At 37.6% G+C, this 24314-nt stretch overlaps 1 protein-coding gene across 10 annotated transcripts in view; it reads left to right on the forward strand.

Moving 5' to 3' along the window:
• The window catches only part of DGKB (diacylglycerol kinase beta), a 488212-nt gene that overhangs the window by 326272 nt on the left and 137626 nt on the right, over nucleotides 1–24314 (forward strand). The gene's annotated exons all lie outside the window — the stretch shown is intronic.

Below are 24314 nucleotides of genomic sequence, written 5' to 3' on the forward strand. Positions count from 1 at the left end.
GATTATCAGTTCCAATTCCTTATTTTACCCACATTAAGATTCATCACTGGAAAAAGAAGAGTGCTCGATATCTGTCTTGGTCCAGAGAGGGAAGGAGACTCAGTTCTTTTGAATATTCCCGTGTTATGAATTTAGAGGCACAAACAAGGCCAAACTATAAACAGCGAGGCTATTTATTACACAAATAAAGTGAATGGATCAGAAGGAGAGAGAGAGAGAGAGAATAGAGAGTGAGATAGAGAAGAGGGAGAGAGAAGAGGAAAGGAATTATATTACCACACCCCTCACCCCCCAAGACAGTTTGAGTCTGTGGAGGAAAGGTGCTGCAACTTTGGATGTAGAGGAGATGTTGGGTCTGTAGAGGAAGGGTGCTGCAGCTTTGGCTGTAGAAGTGATGTTGTCCTCTGAGCAGCCTCTTCAGCTCTATGAGTTGCAGCAGGTGGAATTTAGGACACGGAGAGAGGGTTCCTCTTGGTCCTGGTATTCTCCCTGTTTTTCTTTCTCAGCAGCATTGTCCAGGTCTTTTCCTTCCATGTTTTCCTTCTCCTGTGTTTACCTTCTCTTGAGCCAGTAGTTGCTCAGATCTTTTTTACAGTTTTTTAGGTATGTATATTCCAGAAAGTATCGACAGCAGTGGCTTCTGTCCATTACTTCCAGGGCAGCTGCAGTCTGGTGAGCAATTTTGTCTATGCACCTTCCAGAGTCATTATCCAGTGACAACTGCCTCATACACATCAGCTATTGTCCGGGCAAGCAGCAAAGGTGATTTTATCTTTGTAGAGTCACAAGATTTAGTCTCTCACAACACCATTCTCTACCTTTGGATGAGCTTAAGAGAGAATCCTCTGAAATACAGCTCCTTCCCTGTTTTCTGTCCTCAGCCATCTTCACAGCTTCATTGATTTTCAAACATGTTCCCTGGTGAAGTAAAGTGTAAATGACCATGTTGTATATCTGTGTGAGCACTGAGCTGATTCCAGGGAAGTGAAAAAGATGTGAGGATCTCAGTCATTTGTGAAACTCAGTATCTGGTGTAGGAGAGAGGATTCTTTTCTGAAAAAAAAAGAAAAAGAGACAAGGACAGAATTCAGCTGTCAATCTCATTTATAGCAATAGTGCTTGGACTGTTGGTAATTTAGTTTTGAAACAGCTACAAAAGGCACAGTGTCTTGGTCAGCAGTGTTGTCTTGGGAATTAGTTATGTTAACAATACAGAAAGGTATGTAAACATTATAGGCATACATCAGTAAGAAAACAGATTCCATTAGCTCTGCTGCTTGAAGAACAGTTCCTTTAAGTTTCTTCACTTATACCATTTCTTAATCTGGTTTGTTAAATATGTCATTGGAATAATACTCTCATGTGAAGAATGATTTTAATTTTGGTCTTATTCTCTTCAGCTTGCCAGTTCTTGCCAGCTCTAGTGCTTCAATGGCTATTGAAGTTCTTCCTTGACATCTGCCTGTTTCTTGACATTCTTTAGCACTTGTGCTACATAATGTCTGTGATCTTGTGAATAATCCTTGGTTTTATCTTCAGCTTCCAATCTTTTCTTCAGTAGCTGACATTTGGAGGTTTCTTGTGGGTCCTCATTCTGAAGTTTCTACATATAGTCAGTGCTGTTGTTTGCGGGTCTTCCTCACTGAGCCTGAAAAGATAGGTGTCATTCATCAATGTTTTTTCACTCTCCTTTTACACAGGACAAACCTTCCATTTTGATCTCTTAATGTCAAATCCATCATGTCTTCTAGGACTAAATAGGACAATTTTAGGAGAAATATGCTGTCTTTTGGTCTCCTGAACCATATTACACAATCTGCTGTTGTTCCAGCTGGACTATACAAACAGAGAATTTGAAAGGCTCTCACGTTCACAGTTATGCTAAGTATTATAGTGGAGGGATGGATGCCATCACCAAATATTTATCCCTCTGCTCAACAGGCAGCATCCATTCTACTGCATATATATGTAATCTCTTCTGGTTTGTCTACCTGATCAGTTTAACAACCAGCAGCGATCTATGTTTCCGATGCCACTTCCTAACCCAAAATTCTATTTCAGTGTATAGTTGGAAGAAAAGATTTAACCAACTGTACATACATGGTTTACTGAAAACTACTTGAAACTCTTAAGCTCTGTGGGCAAAAATATGTTTTGCTTAAGTGTGTTTTGTCTTTGCTAGTCTAATGCACATGTATCATAGTACCATAGTATCAGTCAGGGTTGGAAGGGACCACAAGGATCATCTAGTTCCAAACCCCCTGCCATGGGCAGGGACACCCCACACTAGATCAGGCTGGCCAGAGCCTCATCCAGCCTGGGCTTAAACACCTCCAGGGACGGGGCCTCAATCACCTCCCTGGATAACCCATTCCAGGGCTTCACCACTCTCATGGTGAAGAACTTCCTCCTCACCTCCAGCCTGAATCTCCCCACCTCCAGCTTCATTCCATTCCCCCTAGTCCTATCACTACCTGATATCTTGAGAAGTCCCTCCCCAGCCCTCCTGTAGGCCCCTTTCAGATACTGGAAGGCCACAATTAGGTCACTTCAGAGCCTTCTCTTCTCCAGACTGAACAGAGTACTGTACTGTTAAATCCTTTTAATAATAGTCAGGCTTTCTCTGAAAGGTTACAAAGTACAACATGTTCCAAACACTCTTCAAAAGTAAAGAGCTAATTTAATTTAGCTCGTTGACAATTGCAACTTCGTTTGGAATAATACTGGGGGTTTTCCTAACTTTTTTTCTATTTCAAGCAAACTGCTTGCTTTCTGTCAGTTCCTTCTGCAAGTCAAACAACAGACAACTGCTGAAGGTAATCTGTAATCATATAGCTTTTCTTCCACAAATTTTCTTACAATTCTTTCTGATTCCTTAGACATAAATCTGTATAATCTAGAATCCGTAATGTGTTTACAGGCCATTTCCTGATCTGATTGAAATCAGTCGTAAGCTTTTTGTTGTTCTTGTTTCAAGGACACGGAATTTGTCTTCTTGTTTGCCAGATTATTTGGTATATGCAGAAGGCATCCATCAGGAAATGTCTTAGAAGACTGTAGCTGATGGTCTTTTGTTCATTCTATTGAACATTGGTAGGTACACAATTCAATCAGCCCAAGTTACCTGCACAGAGTCAATTTATGTACCCTGGTGAATTCGTAAAGATGAATCATTTTAGTAAAACTAATTAAATTGCAGCTGGCAGCATTTTCCCTAAGAAGTTATACTGTTGCATATTATGTGAGCTGAAAGATCTTGTACCATTGAATGGGTACTGCTACAGCATCAAATATTGCCGCTTAAAAATAAAGTTTAGTAAGCATCAGAAGACTGGCTTGAAAAAAGTAAATGTTGTTTGTTTGTTTTCAGCTAATCAATTCCGTTTACAGAATGGTGCCTTTTATTTTGTAGGGTTTTAGCCCTGCATTCAGAGAGATAAAAATGATAAGCTGAATAGCAAAGTAATGATTGTGCTGTATGGATGTGCATTTATTTGCTATTGGGGAGCATCTTTCAGGAAAATAAAATGTTGTTATTTGAAACTTGAAATTACAAAACTTTACATCGAAAATCCTGATTGTAATAATTTCTGTCCAAACAGAGGAAAAAACCATTGTCGATGTAACCCTTGTGTACGGTTGACAAACCGACTGAGCTCTAAATATTAACATACATAATGAAAAACTTTGGAGATTTAAGAATAAAAACCAATTACTGAAATGGCATGGAAAATAATTTCAAGTAACTAATGAGCACAAAGATACCTCAATCTGTCTTGGAGCAGTTTGTAAGCAGACAAGGAATTAGTTCCGTTGAAGAAAATATATCTGGCTGATAATTATTGTTCTCTACAACTACCTGAAAGGTGATTGTAGACAGGAAGGGGTTGGTCTCTTCTCTCTAGCAACCAGCACCAGAACAAGAGGACACAGTCTTAAGCTACACCAGGGGAAGTTTAGCCTTGAGGTGAGGAGAAGGTTCTTCACTGAGAGAATTGTTTGTCATTGGAATGGGCTGCCCAGGGCGGTGGTGGAGTCACCATCCCTGGAGGTGTTCAAGAGGGGATTGGACGTGGTACTTGGTGCCATGGTCTAGTCATGAGGTCTGTGATGACAGGTTGGACTCGATGATCTTTGAGGTCTCTTCAAACCTTGGTGGTACTGTTAGAGTACTGAAGAATTTAAATTAAATGTGCCTAGGTGAAAACATTGGTTTTAATCTTCATGTGTACCTGAGACACAGGGTTTGTACAGATGCCAATCAAAGTTGGATTAGAGCTAGGTCCATGATTATGGCACAGATAAGGCTTGTAAATCTCCAGGAACAGTTGGTTGTACCCAGCCATAGGTGTGTTCAGAACACTTTGAATAATTCCTGTGAATCTCCAGATTAGAAGAAAGTTTTGTTCTTTCATTGCTTGGGAACAGTTGTATAAGATGGGAACAAGAAGAAAGAGGAGGATGCTGACACAATCAACATGCAGTGTTGCAGCACAGGCATTCCCTTACCCAAAGGTTAATACTCTGTTCTTCAAGATCTTTGGCTGCACAGTATATCCACAGCAGCAAGCAACAAGTGAAATGGGTCTGGGAAACTGGAGCCTGTTTCCATAGCTGTGCCCTTTTTTTTTTTTCCTTTTTTTTTTTTTTTTTTTCCAGTTCTTAAATGAAATGACAAAGAAATGGACACAAGAGTTCTCTTGAAACTCAACTATCTGCCATTTTCTGCTCCAGGAACACTTTTTATTCGAAAGACAATTTAGGATAAAGTTGGATTATTGATGACAATTCTCTATAAATATGAGCTTGTAAGATCAGGATGGACAACTGTTTAGACCTTCATGGCTGGGAATCATGCCATTACTACCCACAGCCGATGCACATACATGGCTATTTGGCTGTGTACATCATGCCATCTGTTCAGATGGCATTTTGCCTGCTCACAAATTGGTTAGACCTATGCCAAGAGAAATTGCTCTAGATGGTTACACTGCAAAACACTGCAAGTGGCTGGTATTTTGTACAAAGTCTCTCTCTTTTGGACACCACTTTAACACTTTGTTACATCCCATGGACATACCTGTATACTGCAGTAACTGGAAACAGAAAAAGACTATGTGCTCTTTTTTTTGTTGTTTTTGTTGTTGCTGAAGCTATCTTTTCTAAATGCAAAGAGGAGAAAACAAAGTATGTGTTATTTGACTTGAAATTATTTCTGCTTATTTTCCATCTGAAAAATGCTCTTTCCTTTTTAGTTGGTAAAAGCTGATCAAAAGCTCATAGAAGATAACAGCAACATTTGCACTGATACTAGGAGATTTTGAATTGGAGATGTAAATTATGGCAAATTGTGTGCTTGATAGTGGACAAAATCAGGTCAGCTGACAGGTTGGTTGATTGATTTGTTTCTGGGATGAGATTCTGAGGGATGTAATGGATTATAGAACTTTTCCTTTTTAAATCAGTTACTTGAATTCAGCTGAGGTCCACAGTAACCAAAAGTTGTCACCAAGTGACATTTATACAACCTATAGAATAATTCTGCTGAGTCTTATATATTGAATAGATATCCATGTCATACAGTTGGCACATTTGTTGACAGCCTCAACTGTGAACCATGGAAGTGAACTTACTGCTTGCCAGCAGAAGTAGCTCCTGTAGGTAAAAGCCAAAGGATATTGGCAAGGAAATGTAAGCTCAATGAATAAATATAGGACTTTATGTAGAAAGTGTTGTCATGCTGCCAGTTTTCATAGCCACTAAAATAATTTCAAAATCAAAACTAAAATAATGTTTTTGTTACTAGCAAGAGCAACAATGTAGAATTCAGAGTATGTGCAAGTGCAAAGGAATTGTTTGCCTGTTTCTCTTTGAGTGTAATTAACTGTAGGAGTATTGTTATTTTCCTTCTATGGACTTCTGTCTGTGTATAAATGTCACTGCTCAGTTTGAGCATGCTTAGTTGAATCAGGATGATGTCATTTACGTGGGTGAGTTTCCATATATTGGTTAGTGGGAGTTATGATATTTTGCTGATTATAATCTGGAGGTGTTGCCAAAGTCCTTCGTCTGGGTTTCACATAAGTGATACTGACTCGCTTTTGATTCTTAGAGGAAACAATGGGGAAGAGCTGGGTAAGTCTAAAAAAGGACAGTAAAGAGATCAAAAGTTGAACTGTTTAGAACCCATGATGTAATTTGCTTATAATTTGGGTGGATTTTTTTTTTTGTTTGTGTAAATCACTATGAAGATAAGGTGGAGATAGTCCTTATACATAAAGACGTCCTTTTAAGACCAATATAAGCTTTGTATTGTGCAGCTCCTGTATTGTGAGGTGATGCATAAAGCTGATGACCAAAATTCGGACCAACATAATGTCTGTGAAAAAATGTCTCATTAATTGAAGAGGCTCAGTTGTTCAACTGCTGTTATTTGTCACTGAAATTTTCATTAGTAGAGCAGTTGACACGTGTTCCCATGACTGAAACCATTTGGTTTCATTACTCATAACAGCTGAAATTTTATCTAAGGATTGTATCAGTTTTGAAGAACGTGAAGAATGTTTTAGGTTTATCACTGCATATTCACCCTCATCTGATAGAGCCTTCTATTCCATTTTAGTATGTCAAGCAAGCCCCATTGCATGTTCCATGTTCTAATAATAAGATTTAATAATTCAAATTTTGTTCAGCTAAAAAAGAAAAACTTGACAAAAACTATAGAAGTGAATAAGATACCAGTAATGATTCTGTAAAAATTGACACATTTCATACTTCCCCATTTATCTCTAGGGAAGACAGTTAATACAGAAATCTATTGTGTTCACACCATAGTAGTGTTGCTCTGAAAAAGAATATTTTCATTTTACATCTACTTGTATTTTCATAACAGAAAATTGTCCCCTCGTGGAAATGGTGAAACTACTTTATGTAGCATAAACATCCTGGCAATCTGATGGGCAAAGTAAAAGCTGGTAAATTCTCACAGGTCTAGTGTGCCCTGCATTCTAAGCTGAAAATTGGACATAGCTGAATACTTAGTGACCCTTTAGCTGAGACATTCCGAAGTAATCTGAATAGCAGTATTCTTCAAAAATCCCTGAAACATTGGGAACTGATTTGTTTTACTTCCATGCAAATGAATGGGAATTTTCCTTTCGCTTCACTGGGAGTAGGATTGGGTGTTTCTTGAGTTGACCAGCACAAAGTAACATTTATAGGCAGGAAAAAAGGAGATATTTTTTTCAGCTCCAACAAGTTCATTTTTAAAAGGCACTTTGCTGTAACCATGTAAACCTGCATAACCGTACAGTTTGTTAACACTGAACTCTAATGAGTTCTAATAAGAAGCCAGTCAGTGGATATCCATTTAGCTAGTGATGATCTGAACTCCAGCTGATTGTCCTAGCAGCTGTGTGACTTCATTACCATTAGAAAGGCATGCAGCCAAGCCAGCTGGAATCCAAAGAGGCTACTCAATTCACATAGCATGTCAGTTTTTTGGTTTACGTATCAGACTTCTATTAAAAAAAAATACAAAAATACAAAATAGATTCTTCATAAAGATAGAGTTTAAAGGCTAAGTTTAAAATCATCATTATAGCAAATGGAGGTTACTTTGTCATGCAGATGTTTTATGTTTTTGTGCCATGTTATGGCTGTTTTTATCTCATAATGAAAACTAGTCTGAACATTCACACTTTTGGTTACAAACATAGCCTTATCCTATAGTTCCTCATTTCTTAATTAAGAAAACAATATTATATTGGATTTTGTATTAATGTTTTGAGAACACATTATTGGTTTCCCTTAATGTTTGCAGGGGAAAGAACTTCTGTTTGCCAATACAGGTTTATGAAAAACAACCTATAGCTGTTGTAATTATTAGTATTTAACTGCTAGAGACAATATCCCTGAGGAACATTTCTTCATATGGCCATGGGTGTTTTTAAAGGGTAGAATGGTGGTGAGGCCTTTGCACTCGTTTGTGCATACAGCACGTGATGATCTGCTTTAAAACAACAAAATAAACCCCCAAAAAATGAGGTAAGCAAATTCCAATTTACAGGAAGGGCACCAATGAAGACCCAGAAAACTGCAGACCTGTTTTTAGCATTGGCATGGAATCACCATGAGTACTGCATGCAGTACATGGGCTCAAGAGACAGGAAATTCATGAAAGAGACATTTGTTTAAGGACTGTTCAACAGAGACCTCTGGCTCTCAGAGAGTTAATTCAGATTAGAAGGATGCTCTGCAGATTCTCCAACAAACCTTCTACACAAAACAAGTCTAACCAAATCAGTTTTGTCAGGGGCTTCTCTAACTGAATTTTGAACATCTCCAGGTATGGAGATCCCATAAGGTGTCTGGGGAGTGTTGGACTTGTTGCCTTTTGGCCTATCACCCTGCATATCTGACAAGAGTTTGTCTGGCTTTTCTGCATGCTGTGATCAGGTGGCTGTAGGCAGCAATGAAATCTCCCATTAGCAGCTTTTTTAAGGCTAAACAACCCTTTACTCAAGGAGCATGTGCTGCAGCTTGATGCCCCTCTGCTAGTGCTCCTCTAGTATGTCTATATATTTCTAGTAAAGAGGAACCCAAGACTAGACTGTTCTCCAAATGTAGTTTCAGAAGTGCTGACCAGAGGGAAAGCGTCATTACTCTATGCATGATGGACACACTTGCTGACAAAGCCTATGATACTGTTGTTGGACTTCTTCACTGTAAGGGTCCACAGGTGACTTGTGTTCAATTTGTTGTCCAAGAGGACCCATGTGTCCTTTTCTGTGGTTCAGCTTACTAGACAGTCAGCAAAAGCTTGTAATGTTTCATTATTCTACCCTAGAGGCAAGCATTTGCATTTCCTTTTGTTGAAATTTCAGAGGTTTCTGTTAGCCCAGTTTCTGAGACAGAAATCTTTGGAAGCTGAGTATTCTGATGCTTGATTTTCTAAGCTGTGCTTCAAAAATCTTTTTTCAACCCCAAAAGGAATCAAGACTAGGACTAATGTGAGGTATTTCATAAACTCTGCTAAGGTCTTTCAAAGAATAGACATAGGTACCTCCTTGCAGGTTTCTGGGTACTGGGTGAATGGAGAAACATTGCTGAAGGCTCCAGAGAAGAAGACATCATGGTATGGCCAGATGTATTTGGCTCATACTGGATTTTAAGTCAAGTTTTGAAGTACCTGGTTCTACTCTTGAGCTAAACTAGATTACTCAGATTTGTGTAATCTGAGTTCCTCAAAGCAAATAATATTTTAGAGCCCTTTAAAGCAGAAGTTTACATGAGGACAAAATTTGTCCTGCATAGAAATTTTAAAACTGGTATCAGTTAGTCAATAATTTGAGTTTTACCTCTGAGCTGTGTCCTTACCTTGTCTGTTTCTTCTTTTAGATAAGTTTATAATTTGCTTTGGAGTCAGAGAAATTTAAATTGTCTCAAATTTGTTTCCTTGATATATTTTTTTTAACTATTTTTTATTATTTTTACATTGCAGGAATAATTGTGAAATAGAAGAAAAAGATTTCTAGTGCCTGAGGAAAAAAAATGCTTTTTTTCCCCTCCCTCCAAAAATACCCAACCCATAAGCCATACTCTGTAAGATAACCAATAGATACTCTTAACAAAATGTTTCATGGAATCATAGAATGCTTTTAGTTGGAAGAGACTTTAAACATTATCTATTTCCAATTACCTTGCCATGGGCAGGGACACCTCCTACTAGATCAGCTTCCTCAACCTGATTGATCTGTTGCTCAATGTTTTTCTGTAATATTACAATGAAAAAAAAGAAATAGTTCAGTTCTGCTCTTCAGCCTACACCACATTTGTAAGAAACTTGATTCCTAAAAGACCTTTAAACATATGCATCAGCTGCTTAGTCAAAACTGTTAGGCCACAGTTGTGAATATATTTAAATCATTAAATGATTTCTTTGTCCGTAGTAGTGTTTGTAAATTAATGGGAATATTTTTGTCTTGAACAGAAGTTTGGGGACTGGAGTCTCCCACCAATGGTTTCTGTTTTGCAGTAGTACAATGATGCTCACAGGAACAAAAGTATCTTTATCATTAAAAAGTTAACCTTGAGTTAAATGACTGCATCTGGAGTAGGATGAAAATGGCACAGCCAGGAAAGTCTGAAATCATGCCTTTGCACCAAACTGAGTGATTGCATAGTTGTCAGTAGTTTGTAAGGAGCAGGGAGGTCGTTGTGCCCCTGTACTCTGCATTGGTTAGGCTGCACCTTGAGTACTGTGTCCAGTTCTGGGCCCCTCAGTTTAAGAAGGACATCGAGACACTTGAACGTGTCCAGAGAAGGGCAACAAAGCTGGTGAGAGGCCTTGAGCACAAGCCCTATGAGGAGAGGCGAGGGAGCTGGGATTGTTTAGCCTGGAGAAGAGGAGGCTCAGGGGTGACTTCATTGCCCTCTACAACTACCCAAAAGGTGTTTGTAGCCAGAAAGGGGTTAGTCTGTTCTCCCAGGCAACCAGCACCAGAACAAGGGGACACAGTCTCAAGCTGCGCCAGGGGAAGTTTAGGCTTGAGGTGAAGAGAAAGTTCTTCACAGAGACAGTCATTAGTCATTGGAGTGGGCTGCCGAGGAGGTGGAGTCACCATCCCTGGAGGTGTTCAAGAGGAGATTGGATGTGGCACTTGGTGCCATGGTCTAGTGATGAGGTCTTTGGTGACAGGTTGGACTCAATGATCCTCGACGTCTCTTCCAACCTTGGCCATACTGTGATACTGTGATATGCTGCAAACTATCTAATATTTCATCCATGCCTAGAGTAATTAAAAAGATTTTCATGTAAGTAGTCTAACTAAACATTGTTTGCATTTGAAATTTTTGTTACTTATATGTTATGTCCCAAGATGAATGATATTAGACATTGCAAATTCTGTTTTCTGTTGCAGTTGATGCTAGACTGTACTTCTTAAAGGTGAAATTAGAAAAATGCTGTTACAGATGGAAGAATACAAAAAAGGGGGGGCCAAGACATTAGGTTAAATATTAATTTGAATGTCTACAATAATGGGTGCACACACTATTTAAGGAAGTCATTATTGCACTGTGTAGTCAACAAGAGTATCGATTAGAATTAATTCACTACAGAAAGTCTCCAATCATTTTTAACATAAGTTTTTCCTCTTTAACAGTACCCTGAAGCTTGTCTTTTTCGTGGTCAATTTAGCAACAAATTTGCAATTAATCATTTGTTGATTGCAATGAATGATCTGTCGATAATACGCAGCTTACGCTGCTAAAAGGGTTATACAGAGCTTTATTGTTTTCTTTTTGTCTTGGGAACACTTTTTCTAGCTGTGTTTCCTAGAATGGGTTTTGAATAGATGTTTTGAAGTAACACATGCCAGTTTTAAAGAGACACCACGGACTGCTCTGAGCGTATTAATCAAGATTTGCCCTAACTTTCTTCTGGCATTACAGTATTTGGACATCTGTTCTGACTCCTTATATGTGAAATAGGACACACTGGCATAAATGAAGGGTTTCATTATCTTAAATGTCATAACATTTGTTTGAATTACTTTGTGTAGATTTTAAATGCTGAAATTGTAATCTCGGGGGTTTATAGATTTCATTGTCCTTTCAAGAGACTATAAAAATGGAAGCCTTTTAAAAATTCCATCCATAATTCAGAGAGCACAATTTACAATTTTGAAATTGCTGTAGCTGATGCTTAAGTAATTTTGAACGATGCAAGTATTTTTACTGAAAGAAAACTAAAGGGAAAGAAATGCTTCTTATTTCAGAAACAGTGGTTTTGTCACAGATAACGTATCAATGAAGGCCATTATGAGGTGTCCCTTTGGGAAACGCAGGCATGGATTTGTTTCTTTGGAAAGTAATGGCAACTTGAAATGCAGCTTCCATTTTGGCAGAAAGAAATATCTGTTGCGTTCCAAGCTGGCCTTAAAGGAGTGTCCGAATAGTCCAGTTCTGGGCCCCTCAGTTTAAGAAGGACATTGTGACACTTGAACGTGTCCAGAGAAGGGCAACAAGGCTGGGGAGAGGCCTTGAGCACAAACCCTAGGAGGAAAGGCTGAGGGAGCTGGGATTGTTTAGCCTGGAGAAGAGGAGACTCAGGGGTGACCTCATTGCTCTCTACAACTACCTGAAAGGTGATTGTAGCCAGGAAGGGGTTGGCCTCTCTCCCAGGCAACCATCACCAGAACAAGGGGACACAGTCTCAAGCTGCGCCAGGGTTTAGACTCGAGGTGAGGAGGAAGTTCTTCACTGAGGGAGTCATTCATCATTGGAACTGGTTGCCCAGGGAGGTGGTTGAGTCACCATCCCTGGAAGCGTTCAAGAGGAGATTTCTTTGATGGGTTGGACTTGATGATCCTCGAGGTCCTTACCAACCTAAGTGATACTGTGTGATACTCTGTGTGTGTGTGTGTATTCCATACCTCTGGATGGGAGATGGCTTTGAATGCAGTGTACATAACTGATCAGTCGTTTCAGACTTTCCCAAAAGTTTGGAAATGTTTTATTTGCTCTTTCAACTGTGTCAGTTTTTGTAGGTTTTGGTTGTGTGCATTTTTGTAGGTTTCAATTGTTCATTAGCAAAACCAGACCTAGTAAAAGTAGGATTTAACTGATGTACATTGCCCTTATTAATGCTAGTATTGTATAAAATAGTTACAACCATTATACATTCATTCTCTTAGAGAAGTTCTGATGTCATAGTGATGTGATATTTATTCTTCAGCAAAAGTTTAATATTAACTACATTTGTCTTAGCTATAATTAGAAGGATCACTTACTACAAACATTGGCAAGAAAAGCGTCTGCTTACTGTGTAGCAAATTTTGGAATACAAGCTTGCCATTTAGTATTGATTGCATTATTTAAGTAGCTGAGCAAAGCAGCACTTTACAAACAGGTGCTCTTTGATTTGCAAATTTATAAAAATCTAGGAGTAACTTTCAGCTTACTGCATTGTTGTTTTTTAAGGTAGAAAGTTGAAGGGTGTTTTCACTGTGTTTTTACTTAAACCAGAGATTTGTGCAGAATTTCTTTCCCATGATGCAAACTGAGTTATTGTCGTCAAAAAAACAGTGTGGTTTTCCACCTCTAAAATGTGTTTATAATGTAACTGTCTGGCTTGGAGTTCAAGTAAACTGCCCTATCCAAGTTGTTTGCAATGAAATTTTATGGACTTGACTTTGATCTTGTTCCTTATTTATCTTCTGACTGGATCTACAGGAACTGATATCTCCATGTTAGCAGATTTTCAAAATGATAAAGCTCTCGAGTCATTTGTTAATGCTGCAATATCCAGGCCAGTAAAAGTACAACTTGCCAGTTGTGGCAACACCTCTCTTGTATGTACATGGTTCCGTATCACATAACTACTTTCAAACTAAGAGCTTTATTTTAAGCAATACTAGCTTTACAGAAGAAAGAAACGAAAGAATTTATTTTCTTAGTCTGCTTGTTCCTGCATTTGCGCTACAGCTTGCCGCACCCTTTAGTTTGATCCCCTGGGGAGTAACTCTGCAAAGTAGATCGTTAATTTGGGGAATTGCACCTCAGTATTTAGTGTAAACAGCTTTCTGGAAAACCTCATCTGTGTTGGAAATCCTGAGTAAATGGGACTTATGCAAGGAGTTTTTGTGCAGATACAGAATCCTCCCAAGCAATCTGAGGCTGAGAATAGGATACTGGTGTAATATATTCAAAGCTGCCATGAAAGCCGTAAGTTGCTAAACAACCATGACGCACTGAGCCTGTCCAGATGGTTAGGCAAAAAGCATTATGCAAGTGCACACTTGGAAGAGGGAATTATTTAATTATTATTTTTTTGCCAGAATAGTTAAGGAATTTGTTAGTTAAAACTCATCACACGCTTTGTCTAGACTTTGTCACTAGTCTTCTGCAAACTTAGACCTGTGGCACATGAAAGGCATTTCTGTTTCTTCTTTATTTCAAAATTCTGTAGGTGTGAAATCATAAAAAGGGGCTTTAGTGCAAGTTCCTGGGTTGCTGACCACACCAAGAACCATATTTTTATTTCATTGTGAGATTACTTATTATGCAATAGTATTGCATAAACCAATAGTGAAATATAGAATTGAGTTGTTGTTTTTTAAGTTGCTGGGTGTTTCTGAGTTTTCAGGTAAAGCCAATTTTAATTTCATGTTAGTTTTGTTTAAAAAAATATATTTGCAGTTCTTAATTATTAATGTCTTCAGTGTAATAAAGAAGTTTGTTTTTTTTTTTGTTGGCCCTAAGTGCAAACATTCTGATGATAACGTGACTTACTCCTTTTGTGCCACATAACGTCTCTTCTCCCAGTCAACCAGTGCCAGAACAAGAGGACACAGTCTCAGGCTGCGCCTGGGGAGGTTTAGGCTGGAGGTTAGGAGGAAGTTTTACACAGAGAGAGTGATTGACCATTGGAATGGGCTTTCCGAGGAGGTGGTGGAGTGACCATCACTAGGGGTGTTCAGGAGGAGACTTGATAGGGTGCTTGGTTGCATGGTTTGGTTGATTAGATGGTGTTGGATGATCGGTTGGACACAATGATCTTGAAGGTCTCTTTCAACCTGGTCTGGTCTGGTCTATTCTATTCTATTCTATTCTATTCTATTCTATTCTATTCTATGACTGAATAAATATGTTTGACCTCAAAGTCTTTTTATGTCCAGAGACTACAAAAACAGGCACTTCATAGCATCTATGTGCTGTATGCTGGGTAGACCATCTCTGTAAAATGTTTTACATATCTAAATTATTTATTTAAAGCAGCCATAGAGAAAGCTCGATTTGTTTCAGGAGGAAAATATAGGTGAATCAGTTCTGTAAAATTTTACTACACCTACCATAAGCACATGTTCATACTTGGATATATTTGAAGACTTTTCCATATATCCAAATATTGAGCTCAGAAAATGCTTTTCATTCTGTAAGCAATAGCATGTTTATAGTGTCTGGGGTTTTTAATATAGGATCTTACTTATTTGTACAGAATATTTTTTTTCAGGCCATAACAGCCTGTTCTGCCATTCCAGGTATATTTTGCAACAAGGGTTTAAACAGCAGGCTGCAGAAATAAAATATGTGAAGAAAAACTAAGCATCAAAAGCAAGGGGGAATGTAATAAAGTAACTATCAAAGCAGCATTGGTTGAGCAGGATTTTTGAAATCCCAAGTAAATACAAAGACCTCCAAGCTGGTATACTGTTGATGGGTGGACCTTACATCTGAATATCTAGCCTTGTAATCCAGGAAGATTTGAGGATAGCAGAAAGAGTATGTCTGAGGAAGGTGCTTTTATAAACATAACTCTAATGCTGAGTACAATGAACAAATTTCTTAGTCATCCACAAGCATTCTGAACCATCATTTCTTCAGCACTGGAGATACACACTTGGAATATGCAGGCCAGTGGTATTGGCAAGGGCTCTTCTTCTCCTGTAAGACAAAATAGATGTTGGCCTCTTCTCCCAGGCAACCAGCACCAGAACAAGGGGACACAGTCTCAAGCTGCGCCAGGGGAGGTTTAGACTCAAGGTGAGGAGGAAGTTCTTCACTGAGCAAGTCATTCGTCATTGGAACGGGTTGCCCAGGGAGGTGGTTGAGTCATCGACCCTGGAGGTGTTCAAGGGGAGATTAGACGTGGCACTTGGTGCCATGGTCTAGGCATGGGGTCTGTGTTGATAGGTTGGACTTGATGATCCTCGAGGTCCTTTCCAAACTAAGCGATACTGTGATACTGTGTGATACCTCAGAGAGAAAATGGGTGTTGGAATAGTTGAAAAGAGCGCTGACAATTATCCTGAACAGCTATGTCAAAGAGGGAGGCTTTGGAAGAAGATTCTGAGAGAAATTCCTGAAAGGGAGAGAGTTGGTGATAGCAGTAAAGAGCTGCTTATTAAATATTGTGAAATGTGCAAGTATCATTTTTTTAAGGAGAGAAAAACCCAGAAATTTGACTTGTTAACCATAAGTGGAGAAGATGGTGAAGAATGTCAATGATAATACAACTAGAAAGGTGAGCATGGCAATCCTGAAATCTTGCCACAGACAAAAGCATTTTTAAATGTAACTCTGAATTAGCAGGTGAAGAAAACCTGCGTCTGATACCTGTATGTCCACATCTTTGCGATAAGAGAATTGAAGACAAAACCAAGAGAGTAAACTAGAAGGTTTCAGAACATATTTTGATCAGTACAACAGGAGCAAATGCAGATACTGAACAAAAGTCAAGGAAGTTGCTTTTAGACCTATACAAAAGAGCAAAGAGGCTATAGAAGTTGTGAGGGAGAGGATCTTGAATCAGTGGAGAGAGAGAACATCTGTAGGTAAATAATCTAACACCTAGCCCAAATTTATGAGTAAGTTTGGTTTCTAAATAAATTAATATTTGACCAATAGGGATGATAATAAATAATATTATAATGCAAAAATTTAACTTTCAAATTGGAAACATAATGACTGAAAAAAAGCAGTGACCTTTTTCAATTAAGCAAAAAATGTTCTTTCAGAGTATAAATCAATGAGAGACGTTCCAGTGGTGTGCATACTTATAAAAATAAATACTTAGTATGGAAATAAATGAATAACATAAATATGTATTAAAATTGTAAGTCTCTGTTGCCAAGTCTTTGACTAACAAGTATGGGAAATTGCTAAGGAGAAGTCAGGTGAACATTTTTTATTTGATCCTTATCAAACAAATAAGCATGTAAAATGAGTGGTGATAATATACATTTTTATATATATATAAAATGAACGGTGACAATAAAACAAGACTGAAGATTTCAGAAGGCTGCTCAAACTGTTGCATTTCAGGCAAGGCCTCTCAAAGTTAAGAGTTAGGTGTGCTCAGCTTCTCGTATGATTAATAACAAAACCTTTCTAAACAACAATCCAGAACAGAAATTTGTGTTACATGCCTTTTGGAAGAAACTTTCCAAAGAGTTTCGTTATTATTGTTGAGCATCCTGGAAGGATAGAGAGATCATCCTGTCAGTTCAGGCACTTGAATTAAGGACCTAAATTTAGCCCCTGAGAATGCTGCTTTAATGCCAAGTTAATCAAAGCTCAAAATGATAATTTTATTATTTCATTGTTGTTCTTCAGATGTTTTATTTTGTTTTGTTATTAGGACAGTGTTTGGAAACTATAAATAATCTGAGTTTATTTTTTCAAGATAGTGCACAAGTAATTATTCTTTATCTAAAATATGTCATTTTCTTTATGTTACGTTTTTAGCTTGATGGCAATAAATATTATTTCACAAAAAAAAATGTTTAGTAATTGATTTTTCTGGTTAGAATTACTTTTCTCTCCTCAGAACTACAAAAGTGGTGAGCATGAACGACATTCATTTCAAGCTAGATAGGCTCTTAATGTAAACTTTGTTTCTGTGCTTTTTACTGAAGATATCTGTGAGCCATTGCTGTGTGTTTGTGAAGTACAGCTAAAGCAACAGCCAGTTTCATTGGATTCCATTATTTATATTGACTTTCAGTCTGAGCTGTGTCCTTGGTTGTGTTATGCTCAAATTTGTGCACAATAATTTGGGACAATTTCAACATAGTTCTCCATCAGCAGTTATCAGAAATGCTACTAGAGGTTTACCACAGGGATCTTCTTAATATACAAGATATTTAATACAGTGTGTATGGCTATGTTGGCTGATTGCCATGTGATCACTTTTCTTCTTTTCTTTTTAGTGGCCACATAAACACTCAGTATAGATCTAGAAGAATCCTTCTCTAGTTACAGTATATTTAGGGTGACCAAATATAAAGAAAGGAAGATGTACTCGGTAACACACTGTGTCTTCAGCAGAGCTCATTTTACAGGGTAGGTGTCCTTTGCATTGTATTGAGTCATGGAGCACAGTTTATTTCAGTCATCTAGTCTGATACATTATCTCCCAGTCGTCTTTGATGGTCCTTGAATTCAATTAGTGACCTAAAAATATAGATAGGTAGAAATTTACTGTCAGTTTCTACCAAAATGGCTTCTCAAAGAAAGTCTTTGAAATACTGGTACAAATGCTTAACTTACAGGACTGGTACCTGTGCTGGTCCCTGCATGGATGATATATGGTCACCCTATATGAACGGATCAATAATAAATTCTAATTAATTTCAGTATAGTAAATTCTAATTTAGAGTCAGTTTGTGTACCTGTCCTCATAGTGTAATTATACATAGGCAGAAAATAAGGATGAGTTGTGATGATTTTTCCACAAATATCTTTCCCATTAAATGGAATCTACATTGTGTGAAATGTTTCTAGTACCAAGTCATGCACACACAGTGTCATAAACTCAACAGACATCTGACTTTGAAGGCCCCAGTTTCTTACAGTTTTCTGGTGCATTGTCATGGGGCGTTTTTTTGCCTATCATCTATAAATACTGTGGTCACTGATGTTTCATCCTGGGTCTAGAGATATGGCCTGTTTAAATGAGTATTTCAAATACGAATTGTCACTAGACTTGGCAATATGTGTACAGCTGAAACATATTTAAATATCACCATCAGAGGCTGGCTGTCAAGAATATCACTGACAAAATGAATATCATTATCATGAAGGTTGCTTTGTTCCTCTTGGAAAACCAGGAACACAAGTTTATCAGATTTATTTTGTTTGAATGCCAGGGGAGGTTTAGGCTGGGTGTTAGGAAGAAGTTCTACACAGAGAGAGTGATTGCCCATTGGAATGGGCTGCCCAAGGAGGTGGTGGAGTCACATCATTGGAGGTGTTCAGGAGGAGACTTGATGGGGTCCTTGGTGCCATGGTTTAATTGATTAGGTGGGTTGGATTGGTTGATAGGTTGGACACGATGATCTTGAAGGTCTCTTCCAACCTGGTCTATTCTATTCTATTCTATTCTATTCTATTCTATTCTATTCTATTCTATTCTATTCTCTTTTAGTAAAATGAGCTTGAAAACTCTTCTTGCTCTTTCCTTCTTAAGCTCCACCCTTTTCAGACATACAGGCTCAGAATATCAATAGAAACTGAGACAACTGTATAAGCTACAGTTTCAACAAAAGATAATGTATTAATGAATTTTTTGGGGAATATCTATTACTTTATCTCTCAGATTGACTTGTGTAATTCAATCAAAAATGACTGAGAGTCCAATATGAAACGACAGCATGATTCAAACAAAGCAAAACATGAAGTTTCTTAAGTACCTCTTTCTAGACTGGGGCACTACCAGCCGTAGTATTTGCTTATCTGAGACTGTTGATTATTATGGGGTGGGAAGTACTAAAACAAAGGATCTATCTCATGTTTTTTGGTTTTTTTTTTCCTTTTTGTGTGTGAAGTGTAATGCATTATGATAAGGATGTTTGTTCAGAAAACAATTTTTAGTCTTAAGCCACTGCAGCAAACTTGTCAATCTATTTTCAATGGTACTTTTTGAACATCTCTACTACTCCACATTCATAACTGATGTGAGCTAACTGGTTGGTCAGGTTAGATTTGCATTCTGATCCAAAGACTACAGGTTGCTGAATTATCCCTTAAGCTTCCTAGCCTTGTGAATCCATTAAGCCTTAATTAAAGAAGCATCTTAGAAAAAAAAAAAAAAAATCAGACCATTTATATCCAAAGAAGATGCACAGTGGTCATTTGTTTGTTCACCAGCATAAAAATTATTATTTAATGGAAATTCTAATCACAGCAAGCTTACAGATAGACATATTTTAAATACATTAATCTTTCTATAAGGTTATTCACAATGTATAAGGTTACTCCTCTGAAAAGACTGCTTCAGATGGCTTTCCGGTAATGCTAATACCCATTAAAAAGATGAATATATATGTGTGTAAGTCAATCATAAGGTATTAAAGAGGTGTAGCAACTTAAGCTTCTTTTCTTCTTGGCAGGTCACTTTGAGAAATGTCCTAGTTCAATTAAAATATTTTTTCCATTTCCTAGGAGTAGATTCAGATATGCTCTGTCTGTTCTCTATCTTATCTTCACTGTCAGGATTTAAAACAAACCTGAGTGAGATGTAAGAACGATAGTCCTGCTACTTCAGACTCTGAACAGGTTCACATTAAGGGTATTTATATGTGTATATATCTACGTGTTCATCGTGCATATGTCCAGGCTGAATATTTGGGAAATACAGAGGTACATTTTTTAAGAGTCTGTTTACAGTTTTGTAGAATTTAAACTGGGATAAACTATATTTTGTGTCCTTCAAACACCCATTCCTCCATTTCCACATTCCAAATGCTACAGTTGTGAGTAGAAACCATCTAAACTAGGGAGGCATGCAAAAGAGAACAAGGAGGGGTAGGTGTTTGGGGTTTTTTTTTAGATTAGATTAGTGATACTATGAAATGAATGTTCAGAGAAATTATTATCATCCAGGCTATTGTCACATATTGCATATGATGTTTAAATGGCTAAAGGCATTACCTGAAAGAAATGAAGTATTTTAGAATAGTAGCATGTAACTGAACTATAATATCCTCAGAAACACAAAATTGCCTAATTAGTTACTTAGTTCTGCCTTAAATGCTCTGTATTCAGCATTGCTCTGCTCACCAGCATTGATTTTGATGCAAAAGTGTTTCTGGGAAAAAAGACTGATGAAAAATACTAGAATGCTTTAGGTATAAAACAAGTTTTGTGACTGAAGCATGATGGGGGGGAAAGACACTAGCTTCATAATACAGTGATACTGTAAAACCTTCCTCCTCCTTTCACCTTTGCAGCAGGCCTGACAGTGTTGTGCCTCCTCAGATTATTATTAATAAAGCTCTTGCAAATGTTAGGCATGTTTGTGTGTACTTACGTGTTACTTTTACAAAGGGGAAATATTTAGATTCAGGTATAGTACTGCTGGAAAGTTGTATTTCAGGCTAGCATGCATATCACTTTATTAATCAAAATTAATAAATAATGCACACAGGTGATACTCATTATAGATCAGTGTCTGACTGTCAAATAACCTTTCTTTTAAAAAAGTGATTTGCTTCTTCCCTTGCTAGATAATATCATGAAGCATATGAGTTTGCTTTACTGACTCCTGGGTTTTCCCTTTTACATCAGTTTTATTATCAAATGCAAAAATAATTTCTCATCTTTTACTGGCCAACCACAATATCAAGTACCACGTAAGGTTGGCATATTAAGGCAACATTGTGCAAACAGTATTTGACTTACCATGGATGTGGATATTGCTTTATTTCTCAGTATGGTTAATTAGATGGCTTTTAATATGGTTTGTGACACACACACACAAGAAATTAGTTCTCTGTTGTTCCTAAAACAGTTGTAAGCTCTAAACAGGTTACCTCTTTTTGAAACAGGTACCTCTTTTTGAAATGGCTGAAGGAAGTGTGCTAGAATTAATCCTAGAATTCATTTCATTTCCCAAAACCAGCTTGCAGTAAGGACCCTCAGGTTTTGTCATCCATAAATTCAAAACTTTTCATGGCTGTTCCTCAGAATTCAGGGGTTGCATCTTTCAATTTTTGGAGCTCCTAAATGACAGAACTTGCATTCCTACCCAGTCTCAGGTTGCTGTTACTGTCAAGGCTCTCTATTGTTCTTCATTTATTTATAATTATCTACACACTGCTGTCTGAACAAATAAAAGTTTTTAGACATTGCCAAACCAGAAAGCTCACTGTAGTTGGTTTTTTTTCCCACTTTTTTTTTTTCTTCCATCTAAAGCAGAAGGTTATTGTGCTAGTGTGCAGCCAACATAGGCTGGGTTCAGATTTTTCTGTGGTGCAGAGTTATGGTCAGAAGGAAGTCCCTGGGCCAGCGATTCTATCAACTCTTCTGCGATAGATTTAACTAAGGGTCCCAAAGAGCAGTTGGGCAACATAAACTGAAGACGACCTTAGCAGCTCCCCTACTTTTGAGGTTCTTTGTGTGTAGTCACTACTCTGGATTGCAGTCAACAATTTGCCTTTCTTTTAATTAAATTGGTCTGATCTGTGCCTGTCTTGTGTTGTGCCTACCAAATCTAGCTTTGTGTATTACTTTTTTTTTTAACCTCTCAGCTCATTAAGTTAGTTGATCTGTTTTGGAGTAAAAAAATGTTCAGGCAGGGGAAAATTTTTATCAAATCAACCTTGCATGGAAACAACTGCCTGTGTGCCATCTGCAGTGGGCATTGATCCCTAGCTTGTTTGTGCCTTGCATTTGTTATGCATGAGTAAGCACGTTAGCCTTTTCATTTCATTCATTAGACAGTTAGTCCTTGATTAGTGTTTTCTAGTTTCTGTCATATATGCTACTACTCCTTTACTCATGTTGTCTTGGGTCTGTCTTTTGCTTCAGTGTGTAGAAAATTAACTACAACAGTAGTCCCTTTATTTCTTTTTCATATAGGACTGGCTAACAAATGTACTTTTGTAATGCTGGCACATCTCATGTAGGATAAAGTATGAATAATGGGTCTTTCTAAAGTTAACAGAGTTATTATTTTAGTTCAGCTGGCAGGCTTTGTTTAGAAGTGTGATGTCTCAGGGTTTACTGTCAGCTTTATTTCATCCATCTCTGAGAACTATGGGATCACCTGGATACTTCTGGATATTTGCCTTATAAAATTGCACATAAAAATAAATTTAAAGTAATGCAGCATGAGAATATAGCACTGAAACTTTCAGAAGACAGTTTGGATAACAGGATAGAACAATAAGGCATTTTATGACTGATAGCAGTCCATTCACTAGGGATTTCTGCTGCCATTTTCTTGTAGAACAGTAAAATGTTAAATGACAATTCCATTCTTAAAGAGAATAGAAACCTAAATAAATAATATTATATATAGGGGAACAAATTGTGTACATGTTTAGAACATGTATCACATTATCCTGAACAGAACTATTTCAGTGAAGTTAATGCATTTCATGATACTGCTAGCTGATCTTATTTGATCAGCGATCACAAGTCTTGCCTAAAAATTCCATGCTATGCTCTGTCCATAGGTAGGAAGACTTCTGTATTGCTTTATTAATAATAGTCTTAAAAGTTTACTTAAATGTTATAAATCTGTCTGGATAATTTTATCTTTTTTTCAAAGTACCCATGGGTTAGTAAACCAAACCTCAAAGACTGGAGTATGCTCTGCTTAGGATTCTAGTAAATAAACCCCCATTTTTAAAGAGTTGCAGCCATGTTTGATGTGGTGCCTATATATCTGCACTGAATACTTACTTGCTTGTCTGTCGTAGGGTTGGAAGGGTAAGGCCCAAAAGCCTCCTCCCTCCCCCCTGTAAAGTAAAGGGAAAGAAAATTTGAAGGAAAAGGAAAAAAAAACTCACAGCTGAATTAGCAAAGCAGTGGAGCTGTATATTTACAAAGCAATAAAGGATATGAAGGGGAATTTACAGAATTTACAATATTTACAATATATACAAAAATATACAACAAAGTAGCACAGAAATGAGAGTTCCCCCCTCTGCTGAGGGGGTTCCCCACCTCCGCTCTCCCCTCTCTCCCCCTTTCCCCAGAGCGGGTTAGAAAGAGAGAGAAAGAGAAAAAAGTTAGAAGCAGTTATGTGTTAATTGGAAAGCAGTTAATACAGGCCTTGCAGTTTATCAGTTTTCAAGGTCAAGCCTTGGCTGAAAGCCCAGAACAGAGGGAGCTGCTGCTTCCGAGGGAGCGGAAGAAAGAACTGATAGGAAAGTGCCGGAATGCCCAGGATACCCTCCTGCACTCCCAGTTCAGAAGGTGCTTCCTCCCAATCTACCAATTAAATTAGTTTAGATCCTTCTTTTCATTTACCAACTTCCGACCGCCATATTCCCTTTCTTAAGGGGACAGCCTCAATCGGTGACACTTGTCTGAGATTTATATTAATGTTGACTGAATGGAAAATTATTTTAAATAAAATATGTTAACTCATGTTTGTAATCAGCAATGATATCAATGTTAAGTAAAGACTTGGTTTACTTCCCCAAGTCTACTTCCCCAAAATGCTAATTTGCACCATTTGAAAACCCTTTAAAATGTTACTATAGACTTCATAGTAAATGTAATACTTCTATCAAATTCTTCTTTTATATCTATCTATCTATCCATACATATTCATCATTTTATATGTTGATAAATGGTGTATTTTTTTCATATACACAATAATTGATTACAGTGATAATGTATTTGCAAGCTTTGTCAAACTTACTTACATGAAAACTGAAATTCATTTAAATTTCTTACTAACCAAACAACTCTTCTTATATTTTTATATATGTAGCATTTAAAAACATGTTTATAAAAACATGATCCAAATGGTTTTCTCTCTGTTTTCTATCCTCTGCAAGACTGAGGAGTTGGTA

Source organism: Melanerpes formicivorus, unplaced genomic scaffold, assembly GCF_026170545.1.
Source record: "Melanerpes formicivorus ecotype bairdi unplaced genomic scaffold, bMelFor1.0.p_v2 SCAF_23, whole genome shotgun sequence".
NCBI classification, from domain to species: domain Eukaryota; kingdom Metazoa; phylum Chordata; class Aves; order Piciformes; family Picidae; genus Melanerpes; species Melanerpes formicivorus.